We start from the raw sequence: 14,316 nt of genomic DNA, 5'->3' as shown, positions 1-14,316 counted from the left end.
GTTGACTGAAAGATTGCTGCCTTCAGTCTAAGTCTAGGAGTTCAGTTTAGGAAGTAGTATAAGTCCTAGCTGAGTGGGTTTGTACAAAGAGTTGTATAAACCAAAGTCTTCTAGTGGATCCTACCCGAGACGGTAGAAGGGGTGACGTAGGAGCATTTGAAGTCTCCGAACATCCATAAACATATCTTGTGTATTTAACTGTTTAACTATTGTTTTCAAACTGTTTGAATCAGTTAGAGTATCCGTCAATTCAGTTGTCACCATAACTGAACTGATGAATGCAAAAACTAATCTGTCCTTTTTTGGTTATTCAGTTTAAATAAGATAAAATGTTTTCTAATATAACAGTCTTCTTCACGAAGGATTACTTCGAGTTTCTTCCGCTTGGTTTTTAACCAAACTCGATTTAATTCATCGGTGTTAATATTCTTAGAACACGAGCAATTGCAGCTCATTGGAGAATATTTTGTTTGAAGTATCCCAAATATGCCCAGAAAACGATCCTTCAATTTGTATCAGAGCCACGTTGTTCTAAGAAGAACATTTGAACAAAACTGTGTTTTAAAATCTTACTTTAAAATAGTGTTAAAAATCTATTGAAAAGTATTGCATACTCTTTTCAAAAACTATTTGAAAATATATATATGTCGCTCTTTGGTAAAGAGTTGAGAGGATTGGCTCTGCAACTAATATTGTAGCCACTTCTTTAGACTCTTTACTTAGGGGTTCTAATCAGCCTGCAGGGGACTGAGAATCATCTGCAAATATGCACAGCTAAATTGCTCCTTGAACAAGTCTTCAGTTGCAAGCTTATCAGGTCAGCTGTTCTTCAGACAAAACTCATTCATTCTGGGACGTTGGATGATTAAATCACCAGTTGCATTCCAGTTGTGCCTAGTCAGAGTCTGCTCGACCAGTTAGTCTGCGAAGAAGTCAAATTCAAGCAGTTTAACACGTTTCTCTAGCAAATTGAACTCACAACCGACGCCGCAGTTCAAGCAGTCAAGCAATCAGTTGATGGTATATCCAGTTCTGTCGCATAAACCAACTGATATCTGATGTAGTTTAATATATGCTACTGTTGTAGTAATTTTTTTTGTTCAACTGATGTTTGTACTCAAATGTAAATACAAGGAAATTTATTTAAATGAACATCATATTTGTTCAACTGTGTTTCATTGTGACATGAATGGATATTTCCAAATCTCATGTCTATATTGCTTGAATGATTATAATCTCTGAATGAATACTATATAAATATCTTTCAGATACGGGTTTTATTCAGTTTTTGAAGGGGGAGCTTTTTTTTTTCTCTCAAACTAAAAGTATTATCAATCAGTTTTAAAATTCAGTTGTTGAGAAAAACTCTTTCCTCTTCATCAACTGAAAAGTAGTTTCTTAATTCTGTCAATCTGTCTTAAAAATTTTTTTGTTTTCAAAATTCCTTAAATTCAGTTATAAAGGGGGAGTTTTCTTTGTTTGAATATACTAACCCTTGAACTGAATATATTGCGCTTAACAGCTCAGGTTTTGTAATCATCAAAAAGGGAGAGATTGTTGGAACTTTTCAAGTTTGCAATCTTGATTTTGATGATAACAAAACTTGTTAATTGTGTTACTAATAATCTATCTTAGTGTGCAGTATCTAGGATCACTCACGAGATGTTTACATCGCAAACTGAAGACCCAAATGATCGCACAAAATGAATCAGTCTAACTGATTGCGTCAATTGAGCAGTCCAGCTTATTGTCCAGTTGATAGGTGGTTCAGCAGGAGAACCTCATAAGCCTGGCCAGCCGAAGGAGTGTTCAACTGATGAAGAAACCCAGCTGATCAGTCCAATTGAACAAGAGTGAAATCAGTTTCACTGACGAGTCAACTGATTTCACCAGCCCAACTGAAAGATCAGTTCAACTGACCAGTTCGAAGCATCAGTCAGAATCTTTCAGTTATGGATGAAGACAAACTCTCTCAAGTGGAATCCAGCTGTACGCATTATTCAGTCAAAGGACAATAATGGACGTTGCATCAGAGCATTAAAGACAAAATGTTTCAGGAGGGCAGTCGAAAAGTCGAGACACAAAGTCCAAGAAACGAATTCAAGATGCAACGAATACAACCAATGAGTCGCACTGAACGATCAGTTTTCCCGCCTATATAAATAAAAGATCAGTGAAGATTCAACAACAACAATACCATAACAAGAAGAAAAATAAGAAGTGAAAAAGCTTTTAAGCATATACGAGAGAAAAGAAAGGGCACGCTCATTGCACATCAGCTTTCAAAAGCAATCAGCCTAGAGGGATCGCTTCACAGTTATATCAGCTTAGATTAGAAGCTTATTTCCCTCAGTGTGTGAGAACATCCTTGTTCAGTTCTCACACACAAACATTCTCATTCACTCAAATACAGTCTTTCACAAAGACGTTAAACTTGTGTATGTAGTCTTTCCCACATAGATGTTAAAGAAGTGTTGACTAGGAAGGTGTTGCCTTCAGTCTAGTTTAGGAGTTCAGTTTAGGCAGTAGTGTAAGTCCTAGCTGAGTGGGTTTGTACAAAGAGTTGTATAAATCAAAGTCTTCTAGTGGATCCTACCCGAGACAGGTAGAAGGGGTGAAGTAGGAGCATTTGAAGTCTCCGAACATCCATAAACATATCTTGTGTATTTAACTGTTTAACTATTGTTTTCAAACTGTTTGAATCAGTTAGAGTATCCGTCAGTTCAGTTGTCACCATAACTGAACTGATTATGCAAAAACTAATCTGTCTCTTTTCGGTTATTCAGTTTATATAAGATAAAATGTTTTCTAATATAAAAGTATTCTTCACGAAGGATTACTTCGAGTTTCTTCCGTTTGGTTTTTAACCAAACTCGATTTAATTCATCGATGTTAATATTCTTAGAACACGAGCTATTGCAGCTCATTGGAGAATATTTTGTTTGATGTATCCCAAATATGCCCAGAAAACGATCCTTTAATTTGTATCAGAGCCACATTGTTCTAAGAAGAACATTTGAAGTAAAACTGTGTTTTAAAATCTTATTTTAAAATAGTGTTAAAAGCTATTGAAAAGTATTGCATACTCTTTTCAAAAACTATTTGAAAATATTTATATGTTGTTCTTTGGTAAAGAGTTGAGAGGATTGGCTCTGCAACTAATATTGTAGCCACTTCTTTAGACTCTTTACTTAGGGGTTCTAATCAGCCTGCAGGGGACTGAGAATCATCTGCAAATATGCACAGCTAAATTGCTCCTTGAACAAGTCTTCAGTTGCAAGCTTATTAGGTCAGCTGTTCTTCAGACGAAACTCATTCATTCTGGGATGTTGGATGATTAAATCACCAGCTGCATTCCAGTTGTGCCTAGTCAGAGTCTGATGACCAGTTAGTCTGCGAAAAATCAAATTCAAGCAGTTTAACACGTTTCTCTAGCAAATTGAACTCACAACCGATGCAGCAGTTCAAGCAGTCAGCAATCAGTTGATGGTATATCCAGTTCTGTCACATAAACCAACTGATATCTGATGTAGTTTAATATATGCTACTGTTGTAGTAATTTTTCTTGTTCAACTGATGTATGTACTCAAATGTAAATACAAGGAAATTTATTTAAATGAACATCATATTTGTTCAACTGTGTTTCATTGTGACTGAATGGATATTTCCCAATCTCATGTCTATATTGCTTGAATGATTATAATCTCTGAATGAATTACTATATAAATATCTTTCAGATACGGGTTTTATTCAGTTTTTGAGGGGGAGCTTTTTTTTTCTCTCAAACTAAAAGTATTATCAATCAGTTTTAAATTCAGTTGTTGAGAAAAACTTTTTCCTCTTCATCAACTGAAAAGTAGTTTCTTAATTTTGTCCATCTCTCTTAAAATTTTTTTTGTTTTCAAAATTCCTTAAATTCAATTATAAAGGGGGAGTTTTCTTTGTTTGAATATACTAACCCTTGAACTGAATATATTGCGCTTAACAGCTCAGGTTTTGTAATCATCAAAAAGTGGGAGATTGTTGGAACTTTTCAAGTTCGCAATCTTGATTTTGATGATATCAAAACTTGTTAATTGTGTTACTAATAATCTATCTTAGTGTGCAGCATCTAGGATCACTCACGAGATGTTTACATCGCAAACTGAAGACCCAACTGATCGCACAAAATGAATCAGTCTAACTGATTACGTCAATTGAGCAGTCCAGCTGATTGTCCAGTTGATAGTTGGTTCAGCATGAGAACCCCATAAGCCTGGCTTGTAACGTACCGTACTTTTTACTACTTAAAATTTGCGGAAATATTAAAAATTTTCTAAATTTTAAAATAACTCTCGATTTCGATTTAAAATAAACCGTACGTCTCAAAAGTAGATGCAACTAAAGATCTAAGAAAATAAAGTTTGACAAAAGTATTTGTTTAAAATCTCATAACCAGTAGCGTGAAATCAGAGTGTTTGACATTTCATAAAAACTGGAAAACTAGGGCGGTCCTCGGGTCTAGCCTCCTGCTCAGTCCAAGCCAGCTCCTTGGTCCCCACCCCTAGTCTCCTCGAAATCATCCTCACCTGCATCGATCAAGTTTAGTTAGTCTAAAGACTCAACACGTATAAACTGGAAGTAACGAGTAATACGTAATAAAATCACATGCAGCTTTAAAATAGAACATACATACGGGAACTTGAACTTGCATAAATAAACTTGAACATACGTACATACATACATAGACGTGCCATAATATGAAACTTTTCTTAAACGTGCTTGCATACTTGTACATACTTGAACATACTTAAACTTCGTGCTTTAACGGGTGGATTGGTCCCTGGTCATGCTTTACCGCTTTCCAATCCCATACATAATTGGTCACAAGACATTTAGCATACCTCAAAAACTTAAAATATTTTCTTTGCACGTCAAACATACTTACTTGGCGTTGAGGGATTCGTTGGATCTCGCTTGGGGCCACTACTACACACACTAACATGAATTTCAACACTTAACTTGCATAACTTAGACGTAGGTATGCGCACTCACCACCGAAGTAATTAAACGGCTTATGACATTCTAGATCGCTCGGGACTTGACCTCGTTTAATCGTACTAACCATGACATTGAACCCCGAAACAAACTCTAAGATGACGTGCTAACATTTCCCAACCATAAAAGACATGAACTCACTATTTGAATTTGAAAAGAAGGGGAAACCAAATATTCTGACAGAAGGAATGGCGCTCGGGCGGTAAGAAATTATCGCTCGGGCGCCGAGCAAAAAAATTAAATTCTCGACAGTGAGGGTGGCGCTCGGGCGGTAAAATGTTACCGCTCGGGTGCCAAGTTTTCTGAAGCTCTACTCTTGGACAGAATGAGTGGCGCTCGGGCGGTAAGAAATTACCGCTCGAGCGTCAAGTGTACTGAACTCGCGATTTGCCTCTTAATACCCTTAACCAAAAATACGATTCGTGAACCAATCCATCGAGACTCATCCTAGGACACTATGACACTGACTCGACTCCATAAAATGTCCCAAACGTTCCCAAAGAAACGACACACCACACGCAACGTTATAAAACCCATAAACTCAAATTTTAACACCAAAATAGTTTTCACGACTACTCCTTCTCCCAAATGCCCAACGACACGAAACAAAATTTCAATGACCTTCCCAACATCATTAACCACATACCTAAACGCAGCTGCGATCACCCGTCAATCCCCAACGAAGCCTGCAATCAAAAAAACTTCAAGAACACATCACTAGCATATATTTTCAGAAAATGCAGTTTGAGCAGTCCCACGAAAAATGTCATAACTCGCGCAATTTTTATCCAAATATTTCGAATTTTATATCAAATCGAAGGTATCAAAAAGTTCTACGATTTTCAAGAGAAAGTTTTCTCAAAATTGCGACTGAAAAATCGCAGTTTTTAAAAGAACAGCAAAAACGAGATTTTCAGATCCAGAAAAGTTCAAAATGCGATCTAAAAAATTTTCGCTCAAAATTTACACATCACACATGTATTTTTACGCTTAAAACAACGCAACACCTACTATGACATGATCGACGCAGAAAAAAATAGAATATATGTGCCTTATGATGTTAAAGTTTACTGAACCGACGATACCGAAACGGAGATGACGCGAGGATTGATCCGGGACGATGGTGGCTCGATTTTCTTTGAAGAAAATACACGAAAATTTGCTGGAAATCGGAGAGGGAGGGGGCGGCTGCTATGAACTCAAGGAACCCTAGGTTTTCTTTTAAAATGATCATATGGTAACAAGAGAAATGTGTGTGTGTTATATGTGTAATGGTGTGTGTAAAAGTGTGTGTGTGCATGTGTTTAGGTGATAATTAGGGAGGATAATAATTTGCTTAATTATTAATTAGCAACTAATTTAAAATACCAACTCTCCCTTAACTATAACAAAAATCTCTAATTAGCAAAATAAAATACACAATGCTAACTTTAAAAGAATTAAAATTCTAAAATCACTAATAAATAAATTAGACTTTCAAAAATGCTAAAAACTTAATAATTCTTTCAAAATGCCCCATTCTCAATTAAAAATAAAATACCACATTTAAAAATTGCCGAAATCGTCACCGGTCTCTTTTCCTCGATCCCGCATCGAATAATCGCCTGCAACATGAAACTCGAAAAATATTTAACGTGCATCACATAAACATAATTAATTTAAAATAATGCAACTTTCACAAATTAAGCATCACTAAACTCATTTTAAATTAAATAGATGAATTAACAATTAAATAAATGCATGAGTTATACGTGTACTGAATTTGGGCTCAACATGGCCAGCCGAAAGAGTGTTCAACTGATGAAGAAACCCAGCTGATCAGTCCAAATGAACAAGAGTGAAATCAATTCCACTGACGAGTCAACTGATTTCACCAGCCCAACTGAGACCAGTTCGAAACATAAGTCAGAATCTTTCAGTTATGGATGAAGACAAACTCTCTCAAGTGGAATCCAGCTGTACGTGAAGGTACAAAGCCATTATCCAGTCAAAGGATAATAATGGACGTTGCATCAGAGCATTAAAGACAAAACGTTTCAGAAGGGCAGTCGAAAGGTCGAGACACAAAGTCCAAGAAACGAATTCAACATGCAACGGATACAACCAATGAGTCTCAATGTACGATCAGTTTTCCCGCCTATATAAAGAGAAGATCAGTGAAGACTCAATAACAACACCACCATAACAAGAAGAAGAATAAGAAGTGAAAAAGCTTTTAAGCATATACGAGAGAAAAGAAAGGGCACGCTCATTGCACATCAGCTTTCAGAAGCAATCAGCCCAGAGAAAACTTTTCACAGTTATATCAGCTTAGATTAGAAGCTTATTTCCCTCATTGTGTGAGAACATCCTTGTTCATTTCTCTCACACAAACACTCGCATTCACTCAAATAATGTCTTGCACAAAGACATTAAATTTGTGTATGTAGTCTTTCTCACATAGACGTTAAAGAAATGTTGACTGGAAGGTGCTGCCTTCAATCTAGTCTAGGAGTTCAGTTTAGGCAGTAGTATAAGTCCTAGCTGAGTGGGTTTGTACAAAGAGTTGTATAAATCAAAGTCTTCTAGTGGATCCTACCCGAGGCGGTAGAAGGGGTGACGTAGGAGCATTTGAAGTCTCTGAACATCCATAAACATATCTTGTGTATTTAACTGTTTAAATATTGTTTTCAAACTGTTTGGATCAGTTAGAGTATCTGTCAGTTCAGTTGTCACCATAACTGAATTGATGAATACATAAAATAATCTGTCCTTTTTCGGTTATTCAGTTTACATAAGATAATATGTTTTCTAATATAACAGTCTTCTTCACGAAGGATTACTTCGAGTTTCTTCCGCTTGGTTTTTAACCAAACTCGATTTAATTCATCGGTGTTAATATTCTTAGAACACGAGCAATTGCAGCTCATTGGAGAATATTTTGTTTGAAGTATCCCAAATATGCCCAGAAAACGATCCTTCAATTTGTATCAGAGCCACGTTGTTCTAAGAAGAACATTTGAACAAAACTGTGTTTTAAAATCTTACTTTAAAATAGTGTTAAAATCTATTGAAAAGTATTGCATACTCTTTTCAAAAACTATTTGAAAATATATATATGTCGCTCTTTGGTAAAGAGTTGAGAGGATTGGCTCTGCAACTAATATTGTAGCCAATTCTTTAGACTCTTTACATAAGGGTTCTAATCAGCCTGCAGGGGACTGAGAATCATCTGCAAATATGCACAGCTAAATTGCTCCTTGAACAAGTCTTCAGTTGCAAGCTTATCAGGTCAGATATTCTTCAGACGAAACTCATTCATTCTGGGATGCTGGATGATTAAATCACCAGCTGCATTCCAATTGAGCCTAACCAGAGTCTGCTCGACCAATTAGTCTGCGAAGAAGTCAAGTTCAAGCAGTTTAACTCGTTTCTTTAGCAAATTGAACTCACAACCGATGCAGCAGTTCAAGCAGTCAAGCAGTCAAGCATTCAGTTGGTGGTATATCCAGTTCTGTCACATAAACCAACTGATATCTGATGTAGTTTAATATATGCTACTGTTGTAGTAATTTTTTTTGTTCAACTGATGTATGTACTCAAATGTAAATACAAGGAAATTTATTTAAATGAACATCATATTTGTCCAACTGTGTTTCATTGTGACTGAATGGATATTTTCAAATCTCCTGTCTATATTGCTTGAATGATTATAATCTCTGAATGAATTACTATATAAATATCTTTCAGATACGGGTTTTATTCAGTTTTTGAGGGGGATCTTTTTTTTTTCTCTCAAACTAAAAGTATTATCAATCAGTTTTAAAATTCAATTGTTGAGAAAAACTCTTTCCTCTTCATCAACTGAAAAGTAGTTTTTTAATTCTGTCCATCTCTCTTAAAATTTTTTTTGCTTTCAAAATTCCTTAAATTCAGTTATAAAGGGGGAGTTTTCTTTGTTTGAATATACTAACCCTTGAACTGAATATATTGCGTTTAACAGCTCAGGTTTTGTAATCATCGAAAAGGGGGAGATTGTTGGAACTTTTCAAGTTCGCAATCTTGATTTTGATGATAACAAAACTTGTTAATTGTGTTACTATTAATCTATCATAGTGTGCAGCATCTAGAATCACTCACGAGATGTTTACATCGCAAACTGAAGACCCAACTGATCGCACAAAATGAATCAGTCTAACTGATTGCGTCAATTGAGTAGTCCAGCTGATTGTCCAGTTGATAGGTGGTTCAGCAGGAGAACCTCATAAGCCTGGCCAGCCGAAGGAGTGTTCAACTGATGAAAAAACCCAGCTGATCATTCCAACTGAACAAGAGTGAAATCAGTTCCACTGACGAGTCAACTGATTTCACCAGCCCAACTGAAAGATCAGTTCAATTGACCAGTTCGAAGCATCAGTCAGAATCTTTCAGTTATGGATGAAGACAAACTCTCTCAAGTGGAATCCAGCTGTACGTGAAGGTACAAAGCCATTATCCAGTCAAAGGATAATAATGGACGTTGCATTAGAGCATTAAAGACAAAACGTTTCAGAAGGGCAGTCGAAAAGTCGAGACACAAAGTCCAAGAAACGAATTCAAGTTGCAACGAATACAACCAATGAGTCTCACTGTACGATCAGTTTTCCCGCCTATATAAATAGAAGATCAGTGAAGATTCAACGACAAAAACACCATAACAAGAAGAAGAATAAGAAGTGAAAAAGCTTTTAAGCATATACGAGAGAAGAAAGGGCACGCTAATTGCACATCAGCTTTCAGAAGCAATCAGCCCAGAGGAAACTCTTCACAGTTATATAAGCTTAGATTAGAAGCTTATTTCCCTCATTGTGTGAGAACATCCTTGTTCATTTCTCTCACACAAACAATCTCATTCACTCAAATATAGTCTTGCACAAAGACATTAAATTTGTGTATGTAGTCTTACTCACATAGACGTTAAAGAAGTGTTGACTGGAAGGTGCTGCCTTCATTCTAGTCTAGGAGTTCAGTTTAGGATGTAGTATAAGTCCTAGCTGAGTGGGTTTGTACAAAGAGTTGTATAAATCAAAGTCTTCTAGTGGATCCTACCCGAGGCGGTAGAAGGGGTGACGTAGGAGCATTTGAAGTCTCTGAACATCCATAAACATATCTTGTGTATTTAACTGTTTAAATATTGTTTTCAAACTGTTTGGATCAGTTAGAGTATCCGTCAGTTCAGTTGTCACCATAACTGAACTGATGAATGCAAAAACTAATCTGTCCTTTTTCGGTTATTCAGTTTACATAATATAAAATGTTTTCTAATATAACAGTCTTCTTCACGAAGGATTACTTCGAGTTTCTTCCGCTTGGTTTTTAACCAAACTCGATTTAATTCATCAGTGTTAATATTCTTAGAACACGAGCTATTGCAGCTCATTGGAAGAATATTTTGTTTGAAGCATCCCAAAGATGTCCAACAAACGATCCTTCAAGCACCATCACTATAATTAATATGTTCACTAAAAATACATGGCAATGTTACAATAATGTGTTGAAACTAAATTAGAAGTATGATAATAAGCATTTGATAATTGGTCATTATCATCATTAAAAACTTTTAAAATTTCACAAATATTAGTGCATATGTTCAATTGATTGAAAACAATAAATATCACGGGCTTGAACATGTTGATGAAAATTACACATAATAAATCTTTATATTCAAAAAACAATGATAGCAATTTATATGTTGAATTCCAATGAATTGAAACATATCGAGCAAAACATTTAGGACTCATAATACCATTTATTTTGCAAAATTTGCCCCATTTTTTCATATCTTAGATTAATACATAGATAAATTGGTTGAATATGTGATTCTAATTTTTTAGTCCAATTGAACTCACAAATTTTAAATACGACATATGCATCTAATATGAAATTTTTTTACTACATAGTGATGGTTTACATACTTGAATAAGTTCGCTAATACTAGAAGTATTTGCACTAGTGTTATTAAAAGAAATTGAAAAAAATTGAGAAGTTAGAACTTTTTCTTCTAAATAACAAATATAAGTTGAAAAATATTTTTCCGTCGTGTGTAGTTCGTTAAAACATCTATATATAAATAATCTTTTTGATTGTTCTAAGTGAAAGGGATCGATTTTAGGTGACCGAAAGCACGACGGAAGCAACAAAAATTCGGAAATCATATTTTCTAGCATGAAATTTTCGGCCACCTTGTGTACTAGGGTGTAGCATATACAAAAACACAAACTATGACATACATAGGGTGTTTTAAAGATTTACCTATCAATCTTAAAAGATTGATGATGACTCCAACTAAGGTGTAACACCTTAGCTCTTGAATGACAAGACAATCTTCAAGCTTCCCTTTGAGCCCACCTTGCTCAAATATTAAGCCCACCACCAACAAGCTAGAACCACTCTAATTTTGCACTAGAAAAATTAGAGCATTTTTCTTTGAGAAGTGTATTGTTTCCTCTACCAAAATGAAGAGAAAAATTGGAGAGAGTTGTCATGGAAGATTTCGGCCATATGCATGGAGAAAAGGGGAGAGGTTTCTTGGTAGTGCAAAAAGGTTGTGGGAAAAGATGTTGTGTATTCCAAAGGTATGCCATGCCTTGGATGTTGCAAAAATTGTCTCCCAACTTTTCACCCCCCATGCATGCAAATCTATTTGGGCTTGTAACAAGTACAAGGCCCATGGACTTTAATTTGATTGTCTCAAACATATTTGAGCCCAATTAAACATTACTTGATTTTACTCAAGCCCACTAGTTTAATAATTATTTCTAATTGGGCTCTACTAGACCCAATGTAGTTTAATTAATCCAACACTTGAATTAAATTAATTATTTGGACTCTACTAGGTTCACTAGTGTTTAATTAATTCAACACTTGAATTAATTTAATTTTAGTCCATAATAATGTTTATGAAAATCACAATTTTCAAATACATTACTTGTTTGGCCAACTTTTAATTTAGAAACACTTCCTCAAATTAAAAGTTATATTCTCTCATAGTAGTCATACTTCTATTTTTCCTTACGCTTATAAACTCATTTATAATCCGTTCAACACTTTGAACTATTTTAACTTCTCAACGGGATCTAGAAAGCTAGTACTTGTGTGGCCCTCAATGGTTCATTGATACAACTAGCCGTGGGTTCACATCTCCATGTGATTCAGACTAAACATGTCCTTATATGAGCATACCCCAATTGCTCCATTCTTAATTATCAACTCCTTGATAATAAGAACGTCAAGACTCAAGTCTGATAGTACCCAACGAATCATGTTAAACGCCTAGCAGTATCGCTTGCATGATTCCCTAGGTATCAAATGATAGTGCCTGCAAGAACCATTCAATTATGGTTAGCGTACAGTACGGTCATTTCAACTCATATATCCCGACCGATTCGACAACCATTGATTTATCGAGAGTTGTCAATGAATCGATACTATGTGTCATGTTGTAGTTGCATCGATGGTGTAATCTATGAAACCCCTTTCATAATTACCATCATACTCTTGATCAGAGATTTCAACCTACATACACATGAGAACACATAGGATATCCATACCCGAAGGTAAGCGGTGAATCCCCGACTACAATGCATCGACTCCTATATGTTTCGACAGAATACCCAACCTTGCCACCTGATGACCCCATGAGAATCGGTAAACAAGTCAAAGTGTAATTCTAGCACATAGAGTCTCAATGTTGTCCCGGGTCATAAGGACTAATGGTGTACAACCATAAATTAGGACTATTCCACTCGATAAGTGAGAACCACTTGGAAAGTCTATTATGGAGGGTTGTTCAGTGCATTCTACCAGGAGCACCTATCTGCATGCTCGGACATCACAATGTCCCCTACCAATGAAACATGGTACTCACATTGCAGATACTAGTCTCTAACTCGAGCGGCCTATATCCTTCTTAGCGGCGGCTGAATCGACTAGAAACTGTTTAGAATATATAGTATTCCAAATATGAGTTTCATGATACTCATCATATGAGCATCTCATATTCTTTCTACTATTTGTATATTCAAGGGCTTTATCTATGCAACTAGCATGGGTATACAGATAAAGATGTGCCAAAACAATAATTTCAAATATTATTAAAATAAAGATTGCTTATACATAGAGTTTCATTGTGAACACTCGGCCAACATTTGGCTCGACGGGCACCTACTCTAACAATCTCCCACTTGCACTAGAGCTAACTACCCATATGCCTCAAACCCATTGATTCGCGATGCATCTCGAATAATGGTCCAGGTAAAGGCTTAGCTAGTGGATCAACAACATAATCTGCGGAGCCGACTTTGTCAATCGACACTTCTCCTCTTTCCACAATCTCTCAGAGGATGTGGTACTTTCTCAATATGTGTTTGGATTTCTGATGAGACTTTGGCTCCTTTGCTTGAGCTATAGCTCCCGTGTTGTCACACAACACCGGGACAAGAGCAACTCTATTAGGAATGACGTCCAACTCTTGGATGAAATTCCTTATCCAAACAGTCTCCTTTGTTGCATCTGATGCAGCAATATATTCGGCCTCAGTGGTGGAATCCGCAGTATTGTCTTGCTTGGAACACTTCCAAGAGACAGCAGCACCATTGAGCATGAATACGAACCAGAGGTTGACTTCGAGTCATCGATATCGCTTTGGAAGCTAGAGTCGGTATAGCCTTCCAATTTCTGTTCTCCATCCCATAGACCAAGAACAACTTATTGGTCCTTCTCAAATACTTGAGGATGTCTTTCACAGGTTTCCAATGTGGAAGACCAGGGTTCGATTGATATCTACTCACTACACTTAGTGCGAAAGCCACGTCAGGACGTGTAGATATCATCCCATACATGATGCTACCAATCGCAGATGCATAAGGAATGCTTGTCATCGCCTCTATCTCTGCATCAGTCTTGGGAGACATAGACTTGGATAGGGACATGCCATGACACATTGGTAGATGTCCTCTCTTGGACTCATCCATCGAGAACCGCTTCACGATGGTATCAATGTATGTTGACTGGGTGAGACCAAGCAATCTTCTTGATCTATCTCTATAGATCTGTATTCCCAATACAAAAGATGCTTCATCCCAAGTCCTGCATCGAGAACTTACTCGCTAACCATATCTTAGTTGATTGCACATTCCTACATCATTCCCAATGAGTAGAGTATCATCAACATACAGCACCAGGAATGTCACAACACTCCCACTGACCTTCTCATACACACAGGGTTCCTCAGGATTCTTAGTAAAACCAAACTCTTTGATT

Source organism: Primulina tabacum, chromosome 14, assembly GCF_025594145.1.
Source record: "Primulina tabacum isolate GXHZ01 chromosome 14, ASM2559414v2, whole genome shotgun sequence".
Lineage (NCBI taxonomy): Eukaryota > Viridiplantae > Streptophyta > Magnoliopsida > Lamiales > Gesneriaceae > Primulina > Primulina tabacum.
Note: the sequence above shows the minus strand (reverse complement) of the source record.